This window comes from Heterocephalus glaber, unplaced genomic scaffold, assembly GCF_053883595.1.
Source record: "Heterocephalus glaber isolate CG9 unplaced genomic scaffold, H.glaber_assembly_v1.0 deba00001543, whole genome shotgun sequence".
NCBI lineage: Eukaryota > Metazoa > Chordata > Mammalia > Rodentia > Bathyergidae > Heterocephalus > Heterocephalus glaber.
In genome coordinates this window covers 4,515,146-4,524,988 of record NW_028258336.1, presented here as the reverse complement: position 1 = coordinate 4,524,988, position 9,843 = coordinate 4,515,146, and the positions used below count along the sequence as shown (strand labels likewise).

General features: G+C 41.4%; 1 pseudogene; it reads right to left on the bottom strand.

Annotated features, from left to right (window-relative positions):
- Positions 1-2,942: 2,942 nt before the first annotated feature.
- On the bottom strand, positions 2,943-4,386 carry LOC101716217 (14-3-3 protein gamma pseudogene; annotated as a pseudogene).
- Between the last annotated feature and the right edge of the window lie 5,457 nt (positions 4,387-9,843).

Genomic DNA, 9,843 nt, shown 5'->3' with positions numbered 1-9,843 from the left:
ATGTATCTTAGTTCTTATTTTTTGCCCCATTACCTGTGCGCCCTTCACCCCCTCCACCCTTTCCTATTTACATAGACTTTATTTCCATTTTTTTTCTTTCTCATAATTTTTCCTTTCCCTTCTTCCCTTTCCCCTTGCCCTCCCGCCACCCCTACACCTTTGGACCTTTTCTTATTTCCAAGTATCAATTATTCATTTTCATCATTTTCATCCTTATTTATACTTTCAGTTTCTCACACTATAGAAACTATTTGGTATTTACACATGTGTGTCCTATTTATTTCATTTAAGAGTATGGCCTCAATGTGCATCCATTTAGCTATAAATGTCTGTAGTTTCTCATTCTTTATGGCTAAGTAGTACTCCATTTTATTAAAAAAACCACATCTTCTTTATCCAGTTTCCAGTTGATGGGCACTTGGGCTGTTTCCAAGCTTTAGCTATTACAAACTGTGCCGCTACAAACATAGGTGCACATATATCGCTGTGGTATGATTCTTTTAATTCTTTGGGGAAGATACCCAGTAGGGGAATACCTGGGTCAAATGGGACCTGTAGTCCTAGTTCTTTAAGGTATCTCCATGCTGATTTCCACAGTGGTTGCACCAATCCGCATTCCCACCAACAATGGAGAAGGGTTCCTTTCTCTCAACATCCCCGCCAGCATTTGTTATTGGTTGATTTCTTGATAGCAGGCATTCTTTGTGGGGTGAGGTGGAATCTCAGTGTTGTTTTCATCTGCATCTCTCGAATGACCAGTGATGTTGAACATTTTTTCATATATTTATTTTTTGCTTTTGTTTCTTTGTCTGAGAAATATCTGTTCATTTCAGATGCCCATTTTTGAATTGGGTCTTTGAATTTAGGGTGTCTGATTTTTTTCAATTCTTTATATTCTCGATAGTAGACCTTTGTCTAAAGTACAGCTGCTAAAAATTTCTTCCCACATTGTAGGTTGTCTCTTAGCTCAGTTGGTAGTTTCTCTTGCAGTGTAGAAGCTTTTTAATATGATGAGATCCCAGTTGTTGATTCTTTGCGCTAGCTCCCGTGCTACTGAAGATTTGTTCATAAAGTCTTTTCCTATGCCAGTGTCATCAAGAGTTCTACCTAACTTATCTTCCAGCAAGTTTAGTGTTTCTGACTTAATATTTAGATATTTAATCCACTTCCATCTTAGTTTAGTGCATGGTGATAGGTATGGGTCTAGTTTTAATCTTTGGCAGGTTGAAATCCAGTTTTTCCAACACCATTTATTAAATAGGCTATCTTTCCTCCAATGAGGGTAGTTGGCTCCTTTGTCAAAGATGAGGTGGCTGAGTATGTCTGGAGCTGTTTCTGCATCTCCTAATCTATTCCACTGATCTTCAGGTCTGTTTCTTCGCCAGTACCATGCTGTTTTTAATCACAGTAGCTTTGTAGTATAGTTTCAAGTTGGGGATTGTGATACCCCCAGCCATGTCTCTGTTGCCTAGAATTGCTATTGCTATTCTAGGTTTCTTCTGCTTCCAAATGAATTTTTGGATTGTTTTCACTAGTTCTGTGAAATATATTGTTGGAATTTCAATTGGCATTGCATTAAATCTATATAGTAGTTTTGGAAGCATGGCCATTTTCACTATATTGGTTCTTCCTATCCAGGAACAAGGGATATCTTTCCATTTTCTTATATCCTCTTTGATCTCTTTCTTCAGAGTGGTGTAGTTTTCAGTGTAGAGGTCTTTTGCTTCCTTTGTTAGGTTGATTCCTAGATATTTCATTTTTTTTAGATGCTATTATAAAAGGAATTATTTCCTGAATTTCTCTCTCAATGGGTCTGCTATTTGCATATAAGAAGGCTATTGTTTTTTGAGTGTTGACCTTGTATCCAGTTACTCTACTGAATCTGTCAATTAGGTCTAGAAGATTTTTGACCAAGTTTTTTGAGTCTTCTATGTAAAGTATCATATCATTAGCAAATAATGACAGTTTAACTTCTTTTCTTATCTTTATTCCTTTTATTTCTTTCTCTTTTCTAATTGCTATGGCTAAGGTTTCCAGAACAATATTGAACAGGAGTGGTGATAGTGGGCATCCTTGTCTTGTTCCTGATTTTAGCATGAAAGTTTTCAGCTTTTGACCATTTAGTATGATGTTGGCTGTTGGTTTTTCATAGATAGCCTTAATCAGGTTGAGTTAAAGACCTTCTATTCCAATTTTCTGTAGCGTTTTTATCATGAATGGGTATTGGATTTTGTCAAATGCCTTTTCTGCATCTATTGAGATGATCATATGGTTTTTGTCCTTGACTCTGTTAATATAGTGTATTACATCTATTGATTTATGGATGTTGAACCATCCTTGCATCCCTGGGAGAAATCTGACTTGGTCAGGGTGTATAATCTTCTTGATGACATTCTTATTCTGCTACCAGTATCCTGTTGAGGATTTTTGCATCTACGTTCATTAGGGAGATTGGTCTGTAGTTCTCTTTTTGGGTTGGGTCTTTCCCTGGTTTTGGAATAAAAGTAACACTTGCTTCCAGGAATGAATTTGGAAGCCTTGCTTCCCTTTCAATTTCCTTGGTGAGTTTAAAGAGTAATGGCTATAGTTCTTCTTTAAATGTCTTGTAGAATTCCACAGTGAAACCATCAGAATCTGGGCTTTTCTTTGTTGGTAAATTTTTTATTACATTTTCAATTTCACTCATTGTTATTGGGGTGTTTAGAATTTCTATATCTTCTTCATTTAACTTTGGCAATTCATGTGTATCTAGGAATTTGACCATTTCTTTGGTGTTTTCCATTTTATTAGAGTACAGGTTCTCAAAGTAGGTATTGATGATCCTCTGGATTTCTGCTGGATCTGTTGTGGCTTCACCTTTTTCATTCTTAATTGCATGGATTTGAGCCTTTTCTTTCCTTTTTTTTGATAAGGTTGGCTAAAGGTAAAGAGCAAAACCCACCTGGATACAGCTGAGTAAGGATGGAAAGCCAAAATAACTAGCAAAGGAAAACTCACAATCAATGGCTTCATGTCACATATGGCTGTAATGTAGAAATACTGTAAACTGCAATTTAGTGTTAATACTGTCACTAATCAGACTTCAAAAAACTGGCCAGGCCTAAACCACAAGGGTGAATACACCTTATGCTTCATGTCTGCCTGTTGGGATTTAAACTATGCCGTGTCTGGTAGAGTACACCCTGAAAGAAATGCACAGCTAAAACAGTGGAGAGAGAAGAGGACCCAAAACTTAAAACAGGAGCATATGTACGTAAAAATCCTTACTGGAACCACAGAACTCACTGAATGAGAGCCATTCCATTTACGTCTTTTCATCTTAAATGCCTATCATCTAGCAATAAGTTAAATTAAAGACAAAGCTCCACTTGCATTAACCTATAGAAGAGTCCACATGCCCATGTGAGGCTGCTACTCCAATACTAGCACAGCTAGCCTGACTTTCCACTAGTGGTATTTTGGCAAAAATGTCAAAGAGGCGATCAACGACAGGACAGGTCGTGTGTTTCTCCTTGGGAAGGTCAGCCCTCCCTTTCCCTCCCCCACCCGACCCCAACTCATGGGAAAAAAATAAAGACTGCAGTAGTAGCATCAGCGTGCTCTGCCAGTCCACCTGGGGGCCTTAATTGTTGTCTTCTCCACCCTCGTCGTCTTGCTGATCACTTGTCCAGAGTGTTAGGTTGTCGCGGGGGAGCTGCATGATGAGAGTGGAGTCCTTGTAGGAGTCCTTGTTCAGAGTGTCGAGCTCGGCGATGGCATCATCGAGGGGGGTCTCGGCCAAGTGGCATGTTTGCTCCGGGTCATTCTGGATCTCAGAGTAGAAAACAGAGTAGTTAAGAGCCAGACCCAGTCGGATGGGGTGGGTAGGGTGCATGTGCTCCTTGCTGATCTCATGGGCTTCGCTATAGGCCTTTTCAGATGACTCCAAGACAGTAGCCCTCTTCTCTCCAGTGGCCACTTCGGCCAGGTAGCGGTAATAGTCCCCCTTCATCTTCAGGTAGAACACTTTGCTCTCATACTGGGTATCCCTCCAATTCCTGGTCAGTAGTTATCCAGCAGGCTCAGCACATCTTGACACACTGCCTCCAGCTACTTTTCGATTTTTTCACGGTAAGCACGAACCATCTCTATCTTTTCGTTGCCATCTGCCGACCTCTTCTGCTCAATGCTGCTGATGACCCTCCAGGAAGAACGGCGAGCCCCAACCACATTCCTATAGGCCACAGACAGGAGGTTTCTTTCTTCTTTGGAGAGTTGCTCATTCAGCTCTGTCACGTTCTTCATGGCCGCGGCCATGTCATCATAGCGCTCCGCCTGCTCGGCCAGCTGGGCTTTCTGCACCAGTTGCTCGCGGTCCACCATCTTCGCGGACTGGGTTGGGCCGGAGGAAGACCTGGATGGCCTGGTACGGCTTAAGGAGAGAGGCTACAGCGCAGCTCGGAGCCCGTGTGCAGGAGGGACAGACCCACTAAGCGAGGGCTGAGGAGGAGGTGGCACGAGCTGCGACCACGTTTTTGAAGTTTTGAGTTTGGAATACAATGCTGTTTAGTATTCCAAGGAACAAATGTAAACAACTGTGATCAGACCATGACAGCTCATCCCCCTGGAGACCTGTACCCATCAACAACAATCTTGTCATCTTGAACAGCTGGTCTACCACATTCAACATGCCATGTCTCTAAGGACTGGCAACTCCTCCTGGTTTTGGATTTTATCTTTTTTTAGTGACTTCTAGTGAAATTTTTAAAAAATGGAATATCTTACTTCTATGATTAAACTGGTGGATCTCTCTCTCTCTCTCCCACTACCCCTTTCTTTTTTTCTTTCTTTTTTTTTTTTTTTTTTTTTGGATGAACTCCTTGGCAGCCAGGGCTGTGAAGAAGCCATTTAATTTTCTGGTTATTTTAAGTCAGTCTAGGCATTTCAAGCTGTCCCACATTTGTTGAAAGGAGGCAATAGATGGCCGGTGGCATTTAAAGGGAGTTTTGACCCTTATGATAATTTTCAGAGATGGGGCTGAGCTGAGCCTGCTGAGTTGTTATTTGCCAACTGTGTTAGCCAATGCCTCAGAAAGCAAATGGGGCACTGAGAGGCAAGTCTTTCCCCCCTGGCCAGGCTCTGCCTGTGGGGGTGACACAGCAGGGACAGAAGAGATGTCTGGTGTCCATCTGCTTCCCTCCAGCAGAGGACACTGATGAGGAACAGCAGCATTCACCTCCTGTTCGGCTGCTTTCCTGCCCCTTTTTGGAAGGTCTCCATTTCATAGCTCCCATTGTTTGTTAACTTGAATTCAAAGCCAAAACTGCACTGGGCCTGAGAATTTTTTGGATGTTTGGTGGGTGACACTTGTATCAGAAGAGTGCTGTGAAAGAGGCAAGAGGTCTGAAAAATGCCTCCCTTAGCTGGGAGGCAGGAAACCCAATTCTGGGGCTATTTGCGCCATATGACCATGGAAAAGCTGACGCACATCTCTAACTCAACCTTTTCACCTCAGGAGTGGGGATGATCCTGTTAAAGCTTTGGAGGCTACAGGGCAGGTTCAGGAACTGTGTCCTAAAGCACCTGGACCAGTAGTACAAAAAGCTCCCTGCTCATCAACCAGCCTAATTATTTAGCATTTTTTTCAACTTCTCAACCAGGAGAGACATGAGGTACTGGCTGAAGTCCATTTCTTTCTTCTTTGACTGAGTGCCTGGATTATTTTGAGTCAGTTTGTCCTCTCCTCACAGCAGTCTGCAGGCTCATCAAATAATATTTATTGACCAGCCTGTGTACAGGGCAGACCACTGGCTGTGCACAAACTGTTCTGTGTTCAGTATGGTAACTAGAAATTATCAATCAAGAAAATAACTTGAAATCATCATTATTGCAGGCTATTATCTGTCTGACAAATGTGTGTGTCCAGGCCTGTGCCACAGGTCTCTCCGTAAATCTCTAGTTCATTCCCTCAGTCTGCTCCACAGCCCATGGAAGGAGCCTGTACTTTGTGAGCAGCAACAACTTGCATGACTGCACTTATTTTGGTCAGACACTGAGGGAACAGGGGAGAATTTCTGTAGAGTAACTCCACTAGAGAAGGCTCTGTCCCAGAATTAGAAACTTACATAACTCCAATGAGGAGAGTTGAAAACTTCTGAGTAGTGGAATAGGAAAGAAAACCAAAAACAAGGGAAGGTATATTTATATGGCGTAAAGACAAAAGTTTAAGGATCAGTGAAGGAATCTGGCGGCCACCCTCCTGATCAGAGACCCTTGTAAGCCTCCCCCTCCCAGCACAACTGCACCTGGGGGCTCCTTACACTATCAGCCCTGTTACTGATTGTAGTCACTTACTCCCTGCACTTTCCCAAGCCTCGTCCTTGGGCAACCATTACTGCCTGTGCTCTCTCAATCCTTGCTCCTGGCAGGCAGCCACACCTCCTTTCACCGAACCCTCTCTTCCCTGTGACCCTATAAAAAAAATCCTAGCCTGTAAGAGAGTTGCTGGTCTGATCTCTAGGGCCAGAGTGGTCCCTCTCAGATTTGTTCTGAAATAAAACTGTCCTGTTGAGCTCATACTGTTGTTTCTTCTTTTCTTTTTTTCCTAGTTATAGTGAAAAATGTTTCTTCCACTCCAGGTTTGGAGCCCCTAATCTTTTCCCCTTATTCTCCAGAAAGAGCTCCAGGGATTTCCTATAGCTCGTGAATGTGACTTCTTCATTTCTACTAATCAGTTTGGAAGATTTCCCAGCAGAATTCCAGAATAGTCATCCTCAACTAGGACCTGCTCACCAGATTGGAAAGCCAGGCAATGTGGTAAGAAAAAAACACTGTCCAGGGCAGTGCTTTCAAGGAAGAATTCCCTCTACTTCGGGAAGAGGGGAAGAGGATTACAGAGAGAAGAGAAGGCAGGAAAAGAGGATTACTTTGTTGCTAAGTGGAATAGAAGCATTTAAAGGACATAATGTTATCATTTTTGCTGTTGTCATTTTTGATGTAACTGTGCCTTCCAGTGCAACAAAATGAGCAACCAAAATGTAAATCTTTCAAACAGCACTTATTCAAGACAAGCTGATCTCATGAGGAGTGAGAAAAGGAAAGGCCCAACCACCAATGGCCAAGAGCTAGAGTATGTCATATATGCTCTCATTCCATTGGCTAAACACAGTAAGTCATAGGCCAGGCCCAAGGTTAATGGAGCAGAAAGTAGAGCTTCCTTAGTAAGGGCCAGTGCAAGTCACAGGGCAATGGATAAAGCCCATGAAGGGAGGAAGCAGCTGCAAGGACAGTATATTCCACCACTGCCCTGTAGCATGACCCTCTTATGTAGCTAGAAAGTCCCCTGCCTGCCTGTAGTCTGGAGATGTTCTCCCCAAATCTGCAGAATGCTTTAGAGAATGGCAAGACTTTAGCACCTTTCTCTCTCTCTTTCTCTACTCTTTCCTCCTTCCTTCCTTCTTTCCTTCCTTGGAGGTATTATATATATATATATATATATAAAATAATTTATCATTTTAACCATTTTAAAGCATACATTTCAGTAGCATTAAGTATATTGGCATCGTATAACCATCAACACCATCTATCTCAAAAACTTTTTTATCTCCTAAAACTGAAATGCTATACTCTTTAACCACTCACTCCCCTTTCCTCCTTCCCTTCTCCTCTGTTCCTGGCAACCACCATTCTTCTGTCTCTATTAATTCAACTGCTCTAAAGAGTTCATATAAGTGGAATCATGCACTGTGTGTCCTTTGTGTCTGGTTTATTTCACTTAGTATGATGTCTTAAATGTTTATCCATGTTGTAACATGTGTCAGAAGCTTTTTCCTTTTAATAGTTAAATAGTATTCACCACGTTCTGTTTATCCCCTCATCTGGTGATGGACGCTTAGGTTGATTCCACTTGTAGACTACAGTGAATATGAGAATACAAAAATCTCTTTGAGTTGCTTCTTGTAGATATAGACCCATATGTGAGATTACTGGAGCATATCATAATTCTGTTTATAGAATTCTATATTTAATTTTTTGAGGAAATGCTGTATTGTTTTCTGTAGATCATAGTCTTTCTTGTCTCTGAATTGTAGTAGGCAGGGACTTCTCTTGATGATTTTTCTTCATTTTAGTCAAGGCCACCTAATCAGTCCTTTGACTTGCTTCTTCCTGTGTTACAAAGATTGAGAAATTTTAGGATTTCTCAACACCATTATGTTGAGGGAAGAGAGTTTCTAACACTATTTATTTCATTCTGTCATCCTGGAAGACTCTTCAGTTTTTCCTTAAAGTAGTAATTTACCCTCTATACAATTTCAATCATGGCAGGTGTCATCACAGAGAAGATCCCTAGAGGCTAAAATTTTAAAAAATCATTTATGGGTTATGACATTGTCCATAGTTCTTCAAGATAGTAAAAAGTTCCCTGTAACAATAACAATTCTTACGAAGCAGGAAAAAAAATTCTTACTAAGAGACATTAGGATTTCCTTTATTTAGTGAAAAAGGGCCAATTCTATGGGTTTGAATACCTTTGCTTTCATGAATAATTAAAAAAGATAATTAATAAAGATGAGCAATTGCTAATATACAATTCAAGGTGAATGATGGTGATTAAGGGAAAAAAATGTAACTCCCAACCTGCTAGATGTTAGATGTGCTGAGTTCGTGTTCCCCAAAATCAAAGAATGAATTCTAAGGAACAATAGCCATTAAGAGTAGGATAAATTTATTGAGAGAGATAGATGACTCAAAAGTGAGCTTCTTAGAGAAAGTTTTATACAGCAAAATTTTGAGATGGATATAAAATCACCAGGTGGGTACAACGTGGGTCAAAACTATGATCAATAAGATTACAAGTATAACAACTTAAGTAATATTGATCCAGTGGGGAAGCAGGTCATGTAGCGAGTGTACATGGAAAGAGCAAAGATCCTTTTTAGGAAGGGATGCATCAGGAGGTCCTGGTCACCCACCTGGGCGACTGACGTCTCTTAGACTTTATTGGACTGGGTGATACCAATTATACTATAATCTCTAATTTACTGCTTATCCCTCAGGGAAGCATGTAGGCCCAGTCATCTTTATCTTGAGGCCTGGCCTGTAATAGAGGCATCTCCAGCCACAGTTGTAATGTGTTCTCATCCTCTGCACTGACTCCCTTGAGGGCCCAGCCCTGTCTGACTGCTTATAATATCTCTACCTAATTTAGCTGTCTATAATAATGAGAGATTATTCAAGCTTCTCTCAATAGAGACATGATATCTTTTGGCCAGATTTCTTCAAGCTCCCTTATATCACAAGGAGACTTTGATTGTTATTTACCCAAATCTCTACTCTAAACTTGGGTGGAACTACACAGCACATTTCATAGACTATGAAGTTATGCTCTGCAGCTACTTCAGGGCTCACATGGGAAGCTCCAATCAATTTGTTCCTGTATTCTGGGTTCCAGACTCAGCAACAGATGAGGCTTTCTGAGACTCATATGGTCTCTTAGTCCTTGCTAAGAGCCATTCGTAGTCCCTTGTAACAGAAGCAGCTTCCGGGTCAAAAGCACAAATATAGTGGATTGACTCAGCCTCCCTTGTGCTAGGACCCAGGTTACCATGCCCCAGCAGTAAATTTTCTGGCGGCTCCTGAAAATACTGTCTCCTTGGTAGAAAGTTACACTCCAGCAGAAACAGCCTCTCTTCTTTGCCAGCCACTATCTTTATGGCGTGTGTCTCTAGTGCTGCTGCTTCCAGATGAAGGGAGCTATGGACACGTGAAGACAGATGGAAGGGGAACACCTGGGGCCTGTGGAACCTCAGGCTTCTCTAGAAAACTACTGTTTAAATTATCTGTTCTCGTTTCTGTACTCCCACC